This window comes from Rhinoderma darwinii, chromosome 5, assembly GCF_050947455.1.
Source record: "Rhinoderma darwinii isolate aRhiDar2 chromosome 5, aRhiDar2.hap1, whole genome shotgun sequence".
Classification (NCBI taxonomy): Eukaryota; Metazoa; Chordata; class Amphibia; order Anura; family Rhinodermatidae; genus Rhinoderma; species Rhinoderma darwinii.
In genome coordinates this window covers 11843527-11858110 of record NC_134691.1, presented here as the reverse complement: position 1 = coordinate 11858110, position 14584 = coordinate 11843527, and the positions used below count along the sequence as shown (strand labels likewise).

General features: G+C 41.1%; 1 long non-coding RNA gene across 1 annotated transcript; it reads right to left on the bottom strand.

Moving 5' to 3' along the window:
• Positions 1 to 272: 272 nt before the first annotated feature.
• On the bottom strand, positions 273 to 2150 carry LOC142652308 (uncharacterized). The gene is made up of 2 exons (XR_012847795.1): positions 1951 to 2150; positions 273 to 593 (listed from the first exon to the last, which is right to left on the bottom strand). It is a non-coding gene; the product is annotated as an uncharacterized LOC142652308 (long non-coding RNA).
• Positions 2151 to 14584: the final 12434 nt, after the last annotated feature.

Below are 14584 nucleotides of genomic sequence, written 5' to 3'. Positions count from 1 at the left end.
TAACACTGTTATGGCACAGAAATACAATATGACTAAAATGACGTCCAGGCCGTCTCTCCCCAGGCCAAATTCCTTAAAGCTACAGCAGCCGCCATTGCCTATACCAGAAGCAAACCACAATATACATGATAAATAATCTTTAATATACAGCAGGAACGTGTCTTCCACCAAAGCTTCAATACTTGGGAGAAAAACACATTAGACTACACAAAATGCATTTGAAGGCGTAATGATATTTACATAGGACTTCCATAGGTACAAATGCAAAATAATAATATTTAGGGAGTCTTTAATCATGGGTCACTCCAATATTCTCACAAGCCTCATGGTCTTAAATGAGGGAATGTGGTTGGCAAGTTAGTAAACAGATTCATAGTTGGATTTATCTCCACAATACATTAGTATTAGGTAGAAATACGAGGAAGACGTGGACAGCAGCTGAGCATTAAATGGTTAATGCAGTCCAAATTAAATAATACTGATGTAGCAGAAGTTTCTGCTGCTTGCTATTTATTTCCGTCATGATCTGGTTGCTCTTGCTTTCCCGATGTGATGAAATGGAAGATGTTTGCCTTTTCATGGTGTGTTCTCTTCTGTATCAGTAAAAATACATAAGGTTAGTTTGACAAGTCAACTGAGCATAGATGATATGAAAGCAATGTGCAGGTATTTATTCAGTCCTTGGCTTACTTTGGCTGGATGGACATATTAAGCCTTAGATTCTGTTTGAAATAATATTCCTTAAGAACCTCCCGTCTTTCAGCCGAGCTCTGATGTGTTTGATCAAATCATAGTAAAAAGTTATGTCTATACTCAAGTGCGGAAAGTTATCAGTGATGGGATAAAGTCAATAAAGAAAGCCACGAAAGAGGGACATAAAAGAGGCCGATTGTGACTTTGGGAGTTTAGAAATGGGTCACAATAAAGACCTTTCAAACTAACCGTAGGGTGGGAGAGGGATAAAGTGAGATTCGAGAACAGGAGGTGGTCACGTCTCATAACCAATGTCTCTGAAGCTTCTTCATAGCTCAGGTATTTCACAGTCAGATAATATGCTTTGGACTTTTTTCTACCATACATGGAATAACTGGTTAAAGGCTGGTTCTAAACTCTTTGATATCCCTTATTCCAATCTCAATTTCTTCCAATAGGGGAAAAAAAGTTGACAACTTGCGATTACTTTTTGGAAACAAAAAAGGTTGCACTATCATAGGGATAAGCCCTAATTTTATTGTTACCGTCACATGACTAAAGATTGGTATGGAGTCCTGGATACACTATTTAAAAATTTTAGATAATCAATCCATAAATCACTAAAATTCAACTATAGATCATTACCCATAGCAAGTCAGGAAAATCCAAACCACATCTTGCACATTTGACAGGATATTTCTGGTCAAACAAGTATGGGTTAAATCTGGGACTGCAAAGGTAGAAGGACTACAGACATGTTTTATGATTGTAATTGGTAATGGTTCCACCAAAGCTTCTTTACTTCTTCCGTTTGTTTCCGCATATCAGAGTGGGCCTTGTTCTCCGTAACAATGTTTCTGGTCAATAGTTCTGTAGGACCTTCCTAACTGGTCAATGGTTCTATAGGATCTTCCTAACTGGTCAATGGTCCTGTAGGATCTTCCTAACTGGTCAATGGTTCTGTAGGATCTTCCTAACTGGTCAATGGTTCTGTAGGATCTTCCTAACTGGTCAATGGTTCTGTAGGATCTTCCTAACTGGTCAATGGTTCTGTAGGATCTTCCTAACTGGTCAATGGTTCTGTAGGATCTTCCTAACTGGTCAATGGTTCTGTAGGACCTTCCTAACTGGTCAATGGTTCGGTAGGATCTTACTAACTGGTCAATGGTTCTGTAGGATCTTCCTAACTGGTCAATGGTTCTGTAGGATCCTCCTCACATTCCACATACTCCCACCATGAGTTTTGGTCTATTTCACCTTTTTTTTTTTCTCTTGGTTTGGTTTAAAGGTCTCAGATATTCATATTTCTCCATGGAACTGAAGATAATCTGACAATAGAGGCTTCAATAGCAGCTCAAACAAACTAATTAAAGTAAATATGGGCCTCAAGGTCTAGAACAAATCACAAAGTCACAAAACAGAAACACATCTTGGATTAAGGTCAGCTATGGCCAAACACTAGTTCTTCTAAAAAAAACAAAAAACTCTTAAATAAGGCATATCTACTATGGCCACAAAAGTCATGTAGAACTGAAAAAAGGATGACATCACAATCAGTAAATTACAGAGGATTTCCTCAATTACTGACTTGAACATGTCATAACACACTGATAATGAGGGTCTAACCTCTGAGACTTCAGAACTGGCCAGTTTGGGTTTTGACTGTCCATGGAGAGGTAGTAATGTAGTGCACCCAGTCTTTACTGAAATTAATTGGAATAGTCTTGTCCTTGCTTCTTCTTCTTCAATTATTTTTTGTCAACTTTTGAAACGATAAAAAATAAGTAAAAAATAATAATAATAAATGAGAGTTATGGTCACCACTTAGTGCTCCCATCTATTCATTTCAATGGAGGGTGACAGCGCACAAGCTGCCACCTCTCCATGGACAACGAGGATCAAATTTGTCTCAACACTCATTTGGGCAGGCCCCTTTAAGAACAAAAATATCTGGTTTAGAATTATTAGAAACTAGGAAAAATGTCATAGAAATAGAACCCGGAGATGGTGACAAGGAAAAAATTAAATTGACTATTAAGATGCGAATGTTGTAGAAATCTTAACCCAGACCTGACGCTGCTGAGATAAACAACAGGTCACAGTGTGAGCTCATTATCAGACAGGTGCCCAAAGCATAAAAAAAGACCAAAGATATAAAACAGAGGGCAGAAAGTAAGTGAACCACAGGATGAGTTTGATTGGAAACAAACCACAAAAGGTTGCTGGTTCACATCCCGGCTGAGTCTGACAAGGAGAGCTACCCTACAATGTTCTATAACAGGAGTTTATATTATATTATATTAAGCAGAATGTATCAGGGGAACTTAAATACTGCACATATAATAGTTTAAAGCAAGGATATCATGTAGGGCACATACAGACCTATAATGATAGTGGCCAAGACAAGCTACCGGTTATATGAAACCATTGGTTTTCATAATAAGCTCCTAAAGGTAGGGTTATGTAGCGTATCCATGCTAGGACCCACAGGGAATTTCGGGTGAAAAACCATACCAAATAGTGGTGCATTTTTTTGGGCGGAAACTCGCTGCGGAAAACGGTGCTTGAAAAAAAAAGAAAAAAAGACAATACTTACCCACCGGGCGTTGTCATAGCAATGCGTCCCTCTGTTCTCGGTGCAGCCCGGCTTCCTGAGATGACAATCAGCTTTTTTTTTTAATATAAATTTAAAAAACAAACGTGTTTAGTTTTTTTCTGAATTACATGTTTGCGGCGGAATTGCAGCTTTTACGCCGCAAAAATCGCAACATTTGCTATTTGTTGCAGGTTTTGCTTCCCCATTGATTTTAATGGGGAATACCCGCAACAAAAGAGCAGCAATTCCGAGGCAATTTTCTGCAATTATAGAAAGTGGCAAAACGTTTCACTGATTAACCCCTTAATGACTGCTGATACGCCCTATTTGACAGCGGTCATTAAGACGCTTTATTCTAGGCCGCCACCTTTTCACGGCGGCCTAATCAACGTCTTGCACGGGTCTCCCGTACAGGCTGGAGCTCCTGCTCCAACGTTAGCAATCAAAGTTTACTTCGATCGCAGCCGTTTAACCCCTCAAATGCCGCAGTCATTAGCGACCGCTGCATTTGAGTTGTTTACAGAGGGAATGAGCTCCCTCTGTCACCCATCAGCGGCCCGCAAATTGCAGGCATTCGATGGGGTGCCATGGCAGCCGGGGGCCTAACAAAGGCCCCCAGGTCTACCTAGGCTATATATCTTTTAGAACGTGTCAGAGGCATGTCCTAATAGATGCCTGTCCGTTTTATGACAGACAATAATGCTTGGGTGTACGAAGTATACCAAAGCCTTATATCTGCGATCTAAAGATCGCATAGTGAAGTCTCCTAGTGAGACTGAAAAAATTATTAATGTAAAATAAAGATTAAGGTACACATTTTTGCCATAACAAAATGGTTTTATTTAGTAAAAGTGTAAAAATAAAATCAAAACGACACATATATGGTATCCCCGCAATCGTAATGATCCATAAAACTAAAGTTATCATATTATTTAAACCGTAAGGTGAACGCCACAAAAAACATTGGCACAAATTGCTATTTTTTTCCACATTCCCCCCTAAAAAATAATAATAAAAGGTTAATCAATAAGTCCCATGTACCCCAAAATGGTAGCAACGAAGTCTCGCAAAAAACAAGCTCTTAAATGGCGACATTGACGGAAAAATAAAAAAGTTATGGCTCTTGGAAAGCAGCGGTACAAAATAAAATTATTTTAGTTCAAAAGTGTTTTTATTCTGGAAAAGTCGTAAACCATGAAAAAAACTATACATATTTGGTATCGCCGTAATCGTACCGACCCAGGGAATAAAGGTAGCATATTACTTACGCTGCACAGTAATCGGCGTAAATATAAAACGCATAGAACTATGGCTAAATTGCTGGGATTTTTATATCCCCCCCCAAAAAAAGTTAAGAAAAGTTAATAAAAAAATTCTATATACCCCAAAAAGTCTTCATACATCCATGTCCACGTGAAAATAAAAAAGTTATAGCTCTTTGAATGGGACGATGGAAAAACTAAAAAAATTGCTTGGTCATTAGGGCCCAGAATGCAAGCAGGGGGAAGGGGTTAATAATAATAATAATAATAACCTTTGTTCTATTTATTTACACTTTTTGCTTTTTGTTTTACAAAGTAACTTTATATGCGCTCAGCATTTGTAATTTTTAGACTTTTTTCTAATCTGACTGTATACTTTTTCATTTTTGTTTTAGACCTGATTAAGCAGATACAGAGATACTTTACAGCCGGCACCTAGACATGAAAGAAAACTAAGACAGTAAAAGACTCATTGACTTTTATGGGAGAGTGTAGTGAGCATGCTCTGTATCAAGTGCATATAAATGTGTTCTTCCTTACCTTTCCTCTTGGCTCGACATACCCCAAGATGACAGCTTTGAATAAAAATATGAATTAGCGTTAAGCGTTACTCTGTCGCGAGATGTCAATGCTTTAAGTGTCTATGTGTAACCACCCAGTGGTTGTGATGTGGATTGCAGCCTGTCAAGAGTTTACTAGCATGTCGCGAGATTGTATTGAATTTGTAAGTCCTTAGTGGAATTCGGAGAAAGGAAAGGGTGGACAAGTCTGTAATGAATTTTCGAACAATAGATGAACAATCAGAGAATATATAATGACTAAATACAAGATTACAATAAATATTTTAGAAATTCTGATATTGATGATGGTTCTGCTGTAAAGGATATGCAGTTTCTCTTAAAATGATATCCTCAGGTGTCAATGGGCAATAATAGCGCGTACAGTCGAAGAAGTCAAAGATGCTGCCTGCTATCTATGCCCTCAATGTGTTGGCACTCTGTCAGGTAGAACCGTGTTATATTAATGCCGCTTTCTAATTATCACTGCTCACTGCATCAATAATACAGGAAAAGCCAAAAACAGGTTCACAAACACAGAAACGTAATTAGAACAAGGCAAGCCTGAAGTCACAAGCACAAATGCATGTACCGGGAACACAGACAGCTAAACACAAGAATAGAATAAATAGATTTAATAAGAAGAAGCAAAGTTATTACAGATGAGCTCCTTCCAGTTAATTACTTTTGAATAAGTTCTCGCAGAACACAACAAAAATGCATATGCTCGAGACGTCTTCTCGACCCCGCGTAACTAATAACCAGTGAAAGTGGCTGCCAATGCCCGCCTGTTGCATTGGCTTCAATGGAGAGATGACCGCACTGCATATGGCTTTCTCCACTGAATTATTTTAGAATTTTGAACGGAGCTGAGCAAGCTGCGGTCGTCTCTTTCTGTAAATCCCATAGACATCAATGAAGAAAGTTGCTCATAAGTATGGCCACCTCTTCACTGAAGCCCATACAGCTGGCAGTCATTTTACATAAGCAAATGAAGGTCAGGGAATCCCCATTCTCTGAATAGGTGAGGATCCAAGAGGTGTAGACACCACCTATAAGGCATTTAGGTCATGTCCTGTGGATATTCCATAAATGCTTCACATGGGAAAACCCTTTTAAATGAGAAAATTCTGGATAACTGCAGCCACCACTAGGTGGAGCTTAGAAGCTTAATGCATACTGTTATATCATTGAGATTATTGTATAAATTGTTAACACTAAGCATCTAAGCTCCCCCTAGTGGTAGCTATAGGCAAAGTGAAATTTATAATTTAACTTTACAGGACATACAGGGGATTTGGAGCTCTGTGTCAGGATTTGAATACATAAACTCCTGTGTCCCAGGCAGTAGCTACTCGTAGTGCTGGACAGCTCCTCTACTGAATCTATTGTCTAGGTTCACCTGATTCTTGCCTCTTTCCTTAATTACCTAGTTAGTCTCACCCTTTTGGCTTTCTATACAAGTCTGGCACTTGCACTTCCACCTTGCCAGACTAGTGAGCTTCCTGCCTTTAGTCTAGTCCCTTACTGCTTTTCTCCACATAATATTGCTGCTTATCTATGTACTGAACATGGATTGTTTCCTGACCACGTCTCTGCTTCACGCTACAAACTGTTGCTGCTTATCTGTGTACTCAACGTGGATTGTTACTTTACTACTGTTATGGCAGGAAGGAGGGGAAGGGAACAAGTGAGCCCTAATCTACCCACCGCCCTGTCACTGCCTACTTGCAACGATCCGCCCTAGGCGACGGGGTACAACTGGGCGGCGGTCCCTACGCTGACTAAGTGCAAGGGAATACAAACAGGGAACAAGCAAGGGAAGGGGCAGTAGCCCACGGAACACCGTGAGGAAACCAGAGTGGTGAACGAGCCAGTCAGGACCAGGAAGACACGAAGTATACGAACGCAGAGCAAGAAGCAGGAAGCAAGCCGGGGGCAGAGCGAAGCAGGATAAGCGGAAGCTGTAGCAAGGCTGAAGCAAGGCAGAAGCAGGCTGGAGCAAGGCAGTAGCAGGGCCAGGAAACCAGGAAGAATCACAAGCAATGAGGAAGAGGAAACGGCAGGTATAAATGGACAGGGGGCGGAGCTAACTCCGACTGACCAGGCCGCGATAGGCTCTCCCACTCCTGAGCCTGCCACCCTGATTGGTGGGAGCCGGAGTCAGTCTAAGAGGTCCGGCCTCAGGTGTCGATTGATTAATGCTGGGAGTATCCACAGACGTAGTGCCTGGCAGATCCTTTACAACTACTCTTGCTATTATCATCCTCCTTTCCTGATTGTTTCAGCCATGACACTGAATCTGCTTCCAGATATTTACAGTCTAAATCTGAAAAATGGAGCTCTGACCACTATAAAAATATATTTAAAAAAATGTAATATGACATAATTTTGGACCTATTTATATAAATTTAAAAAAATGTTTTAGACTAGACATTCCCTAAACATGTGTTCTATTTCTTGTGTATCTTGTTTTTGTGTATGAAGCCTTGGAGGAAGAATCATTTGCAATGTAAGGATAGTTAAGGAGAAAAAAAATGAGTTTTTATAAGTAATGGCCCATGACAGTGGTTTGATATTATTTTAGTTGAAGGTCAGTGTAAAGGAGAAAGGAGTGGACGGGGGTATGTATGGTGGTAAATTAGAATATTAAGGAGTTGTATGAGATTAGAAAAATGGTCTTCTCTTTTTCCAGAGTCAGCTTCCCTCTTGTCCTTAGGCTTGTCTGATGTTTAGTTGAATTGAGCTGAGCTGCAATACCAGATAGAACCTATGCAAAAGAGTGGCGTTGTATTCGTAATATTTTTGCTCAGATCTTTCGAAGTGTGCTTTTAAATGTTGAGTTACAATTTATGTAATATTACGACATCTTCAGAAGTTAAATTACATCTTTTACTTTATTAGCGTTGTTTTAAAACATTTTTCATCTTTACTAAGGGCTCATTCAGACGAGTGTAATACTCGTCTTTGTGCTGTGCGTTGAAATCACTCACAGCACACGGATCCATGATATTCAATAGGTCCATTCACACATGCGTTGTTTTTCATGCAGCGTGTGTCCTTTGCATGAAACTCACTGCATATAATATATTGGTGCGTTTTCTCGCACCTAGTCGCCCATTGAAGTCTATGAGTGCATGAAAAACGCGGACAGCACACGGACGACATCCGTTTGGTGTCCTCGTTTCACGCATCAAATACATTGAAAAGCAGAGAAATAAATTTTAAATAAATAAATAAATAAAAAATTCACACGCAAAGCACACTGATGCCAATACGCGACAAACACGGCCTAGAAATGTAGAAAAAAAAAATGCTGCGTTTTTTATGCGCACAAATCGGACACGCTCGTCTGAACGTAGCCTAAGAAGTGAAGGAGTCTAGGAGGTCCTCCCAGTGGCACACACAGAGTATGAGCAGTCCTAAAGCAAAGATTAAAATGTGTCTGCTTTCAGGGGCTACCTGACACCACCTCACTCTAACCATCTGTAACAGGTGGTCCTGGTGCCACATCCCATTTTCGGGTATATTTTCTACTTCTTTACCACATCCCTGTGCAAGTTCTCACTTCCTACTAAAATGTGAATATGGCCAACCTGGATTCTTTTTAGGGACCCAATTCTAGCCGCAAGGGGTGCCTGTAAGGTAAGCATGCCCTTCACTATCCTCTTTATGCGTTTGCAGGCCAGAGCTTCAGTGGCCTATCCAATTCAATCATTTTTAGGAGTTAATGTGAAGTCATATGACAGGCCAATCAGCTGTCAGCATGAAGCAGAACTGGTTTATTTAAACAATGAATGGAGCACCGGTCGCGCTTGTGCTCATGCGTGACCGGCGCTCCATCCATTTCTATGGAGCTGCCGGACACACAAGCTGGACACAGACCCCGGAAGTCCCAAACTTCTCATGGAGCACTTCGGGGGACTTTCGGTTCCCCTTATTGCTGGGGGTCCCAGGGTTGAGGACCCCAGCGATCACACGTGTATATATATATATGTATACATGTGTTTTGTGGGACAAGCAAATTTTGCCTAGAGTATTCTTTTAAGATGTGCAGATAACATTCAGCAAGTCTGCAATATCTTATATCGTTGGTTCGAAGACGTAGAAATAATATTTTGTAATAGAGAATTTTGGTGGTAGATGCTCTTTACAATTGTTTACGTAATATGTGACTTAAAGGAGTTGTATGAGATTAGACCAACATGGCTACTTACCAGAAACAGCAGCATTCCTGTCTATAGGCTGTGTGTGGTACTGCAGCTCAGCCTTATTCAATTAAATGCAATACCAGACACAGACCATGGGCAGGAGTGGCGCTGTTTCTGGAGGAAATGTTTTTGTAGTATTATACATCGCCTTTATAGCTATGTAAACATTTGCACACTTTTTTTTATCCATCACATTCATGAACTTAGATGTGATCGATAACAGGACCCTTTGTCACTGAAGCTGTCAGTCCCGCTGATCTGACGGATTCGGCTTTGAGCACAAGATACAGCTGCTCTGTATACCGGATACAAAGAAACTGTATCTCAAATATTTTTTTTTTAAATAAAAAAAGAATTAAAAAGTTGTATAAAATCCCATAATACCTTGTTCTATATAGGAAAATGTGCGCAAAGTTTTACATAGCCTTTAACTCTTTTCTATCCCGCATGTGCTTATCTGAAGCTTCTTGTGAACGATTCTGCCGACTGGACTAATTGACCCCTCCACATTATAATTAGACACAAATGACGTCCTTACATTGTTGAGTTTGGATAGACTATAGGTAAGGGCCAGTATAATCAGACATGTGTCATTTTTTTTTGCCCTCCACAATCACGCAGAGTCACATCTTCACATAATAATCCTAATCAGACACTTCTATGGTCAGAAGAAAGCCTAATATGATAAGATCTCGATCACTCCGCACAGACATCTGATGAGCTGTGATTAGGACGAGGTCGTTAGCAGAGTCTTCTACAGTAATGGATGTTGCACTTCTCAAGGTCCTATTACACGGCCCGATATGCGCCGTGAAAACAAGCGCCGATCAACGAGACAACTAATTGATCGGCACTCGTTTGCTCCTTTCACAAGGAGCAATCATTGGCTATCTATGGGGACGAGCGATCGTTACTGCGATCGCTCGTCCCCACACATTTCCATTATGTCGGGGACTTGACAGAGAGATGTGCTGCCGACAACGATAATATTTAATGCTGCATAAAGGGAAATGATCGAGATGAAGCGTTCTTATGAATGCTTGTTCGCCTGATAATTTTCCTGTGTAAAACGGTCTTTACACTTACTTAGGGTGTATGAGAGATGCAGTATCAGATTATTTAATCCACTGTACAATAAGGTAAAATAATCTTTCAATAAAATATTCCCATAGCCATTGCTGTACCCATACATTGTTTGATGTGTATGTATGATGAGTTAAAAATGTCAATATCACTATGCCTATCAGAAAGAAAAAAAACCTGCAAAAAATGTCTCTTACAGGAGGAAGAAAACGGTCTCTCTACTGTCACCTATAGGTGGCAATGTCCGATCCCATATAGATCATTGAACATGACTCAGTTTATCGGCTAAACCAGAGACATCCATCAGTAGACAGCACTGTTTTGGAGTAGTTGCTCCTCATCAGTAGAGTAGGGTTCTGGTTGGCTGTATAAGCTTCCTGATGAGGAGCAACTACTCTGGCACAGTGCTCTCTAAAGATGGATCAATTTGGTTTGGCTAATAATCTGTCTTGTTTTAAGGCTCTATAAGGGGTTGGACATTGACTTACAGGGTAGCTACCTATAAGTGACCCTAGAAGGACCGATTTCTTCCTTCTGGAATTATGTACTTTTACACAGAGAGCATTGCCCTAAAGACTCTCTACCAGCTGGATATCCCCATGGAAAAAATTTTTAATGTTAAAAAAAATGAGGGTGACACATTCGCCTTATTACTGTGTGAATGTCAGCTACTTTGCAAGATGTTAGTCGGGGACTCAGGCCAGTTGGTATCACAGTTAGTTCACTTCGGCGCTTTGATGAATGGTATCATGGTCTAAAATGAAGACCCAGCTTATACGCATTGTGCGGTATTTTTATTCAGATGTATATTGCTTACCGAATCCATGTGTAAATTCAGGGGGAAAAACTTTTAAGCTTCCAGAGAGCTTGATATCCGTAAGTAATTTAAAAAACAATAATCATATTATGGAGCACTGAAGGGTTTAACTATAAATTATAGGGTCCTATGAAAAACACGCAGCTGCTACACTCTACAGAAGTGTTTTTTTTTATTTGTAGCAAAACTACAACTCTCAGCATACCCTGGCAGGTATAGGCCATCTGGGCATGTTGGGAGTTGTAGTTTTGCAAAAGCTGGAGAGCCACAGGTTATCTATTAATTTGGCAGCACCCTGAGCTCTAACAACTCTTCTGGTCTCAGGGCTGATTTTAGGAGGGGGGGCAAACTGGGCAATTGCCAATGTCCCCCATCCTCTTAGGGCCCCCTGGCCACTATAGCAGCTATAACAGGATTCAAATATAATTGAATACTATAGGCGCAGGCCACGTTTGGCCTGGAGCCTATTAGGCGCTCGGAAGAATGCCTGCGCAGGCCGGCATGATGACGTCACTGCATCACTCTGGCTTACACAAGGGACCCGCCTGGACACTGTGAAGCGCTCCGTCCCTTGCAGGAACAGGCCTACGTAAGTACAATTTTTTTGGGGGGGGGGCTGTGTGGCACTTTATACAAGGGGGGTTGTTGCTGTGTGGCATTTTATACAAGGGGGTTTGTTTCTGTGTGGCACTATATACAAGGCCCGCTTGTTGCTGTGTGGCACTATATAAAATGGGGGGGGGCGGGTTGTTGCTGTGTGACACTATATACAAGGGGGGTTGTTGCTGTGCGGCACTATATACAATGGGGGGGGTTGTTTCTGTTTGGGAATATACAAGGGGGGTTGTTGCTACTTAGAACTATATACAAGGGGTACTTTCTTGATCCCGCAGCCCGTGTTTCAAGGGTGCATGCGTAGGCTTCCACGCCAATGTATAAAAAATGGGAACTCAGCATTCCAAGGTATTATGCAATAAGTTAGATATTATTTCCCATATAGCGAAAAATAGTAATCCAAAAATAGGTTTAACGTTTCGGTCTATACATTCGACCTTCTTCAGACACGGATTACGTCTGTGGATATGGATTTGCGGCGCTTGCGATTTTGGTCGCTGTTAGGTAATGGCACCAATCCGTAATCCGTGTCTGAAGAAGGTCGAATGTATAGACCGAAACGTTAAACCTATTGTTGGATTACTATTTTTTGCTATATGTGAAATACAATATACCCACAGATCGTGACACATAGCAGTGCGTTCCGACATGTGGCTGTGCCTGGTACAGCAGCCATTCAAGTGTACCAGGCACATATAGGGACACTGCAGTGTCTGGATGTACATTGATCGTCTATCCTAAGTCCTAAGGACCTACATAATACATTTGACCAACCTGGTGCTGGAGAAGAAACGAGTAAACATTATTTTCCATGTTTTATCTTTTACCCAAAGAACCAAATAAAATTTCCATTTTGTACATATGTTGATACATTAAGCATGTTCTCTCTCATTTACCCAGAGCAACAAGTGGTAAAACGCTTATGTGAATATGATGTAGAATTAAGAGGGACTATTCATCAAAGATGTAAAGTGGAAAGACCTACATTAGTCATAAGTTGACTGCACGGTAATTTCACATTCTTCATACCAGATTTCCCACGTGAAATAATATCGTGCGCTTTTAGTCATGTTTTCATATGCATTAAACTGCCTTGAGCAGACTGATGAGTATAGAATTATTTATCACACCTCATTGTGCAGAATGAATCAGAAATTCATGTCCTTTTCCAAACAGATTTAATCAAATTGACCCCTTACTGAGGCACCTCCTGTATATCGATAAAAGCAGCTTATTTTATGAACTACATAGAAGAAAGACAATTGTATGACTAAGTGATTATACGGGAAGCACAGATTGTTTAGCCTTAATGTCTAGTTTGGTGGTTAATGCCTTCCAGATTAAATAAATGGAAAAAAAATAAATCACATTTTAATAATAATAATAATAATAATAATAATTATTATTATTAGTAGTAGTAGTAGTAGTAGTAGTAGTAGTAGTAGTAGTAGTAGTAGTAGTAGTAGTGGTAGTAGTAGTAGTAGTAGTAGTAGTAGTGGTAGTGGTAGCGGTAGCGGTAGTAGTAGTAGTAGTAGTAGTAGTAGTAGTAGTAGTAGTAGAAGTAGTAAAATAGTAGTAGTAGTAGTAGTAGTAATAGTAGTAGTAGTAGTAGTAGTAGTAGTAGTAGTAGCAGTAGCGGTAGTAGTAGTAGTAGTAGTAGTAGTAGTAGTAGTAGTAGTAGAAGTAGTAAAATAGTAGTAGTAGTAGTAGTAATAGTAGTAGTAGTAGTAGTAGTAGTAGTAGTAGTAGTAGTAGTAGTAGTAGAAGTAGTAGCAGTAGTAGTAGTAGTAGTAGCAGTAGTAATAGTAGTAGTAGAAGTAGTAGAAAAAGTAGTAGTAGCAGTAGTAATAGTAGTTGTAAAGGATCTGCCAGGCACAGCTTCGGGGTTAACTCCCATAGGTAATCAGTCGGCACCTGAGTCTATGTCTCTGAGACTGACTCCAGCTTCCACCACTCAGGCTGGCAGGCTTAGGAGTGGGGGATCCTATCGCAGCCTGGCCAGACTCAGCTAGCTCCCGCCCTCGGTCTATTTATACCTGCCTTTCCTGTTCCTCCTTTGCTTGTGATTCTTCTCGTGTGGTTTCCTGGCCCAGCTACAGCTCCTGACTTTTGATCCTGCTCCATACTGACCCTGGCTTACTGACTACTCTCCTGCTCTGCGTTTGGTACCTCGTACACTCCTGGTTTGACTCGGCTCGTTCACCTCTCTTGTTGCTCACGGTGTTCCGTGGGCAACTGCCCCATTTCCCTTAGCTTTGTGTACCCTTGTCTGTTTGTCTCGTGCACTTACTGAGCGTAGGGACCGCCGCCCAGTTGTACCCTGTCGCCTAGGGCGGGTCGTTGCAAGTAGGCAGGGACAGAGTGGCGGGTAGATTAGGGCTCACTTGTCCATTTCCCTACACCTATCATTACATAATCACATGCCCATTACCTAGTCTACCCTGGTCCCTGTCTCTACTATGGACCCCCTTGAGACCCTGGCCCAGCAAATGCAGGGTCTCTCCCTACAGGTCCAGGCCCTGGCTCAGAGGGTCAACCAGCCTGACACTACCATGGTAGTGCCCCTCACCTCACCCCTTGAACCCCACCTCAAGTTGCCTGACCGGTTCTCAGGGGACCGGAGGACTTTTCTCTCCTTTCAGGAGAGTTGAAGGCTTTACTTTCGCTTAAAGCCTCACTTCTCAGGTTCTGAGAGCCAGCGGATGGGTATAATTATGTCCCGGCTCCAGGAAGGGCCCCAAGAGTGAGCC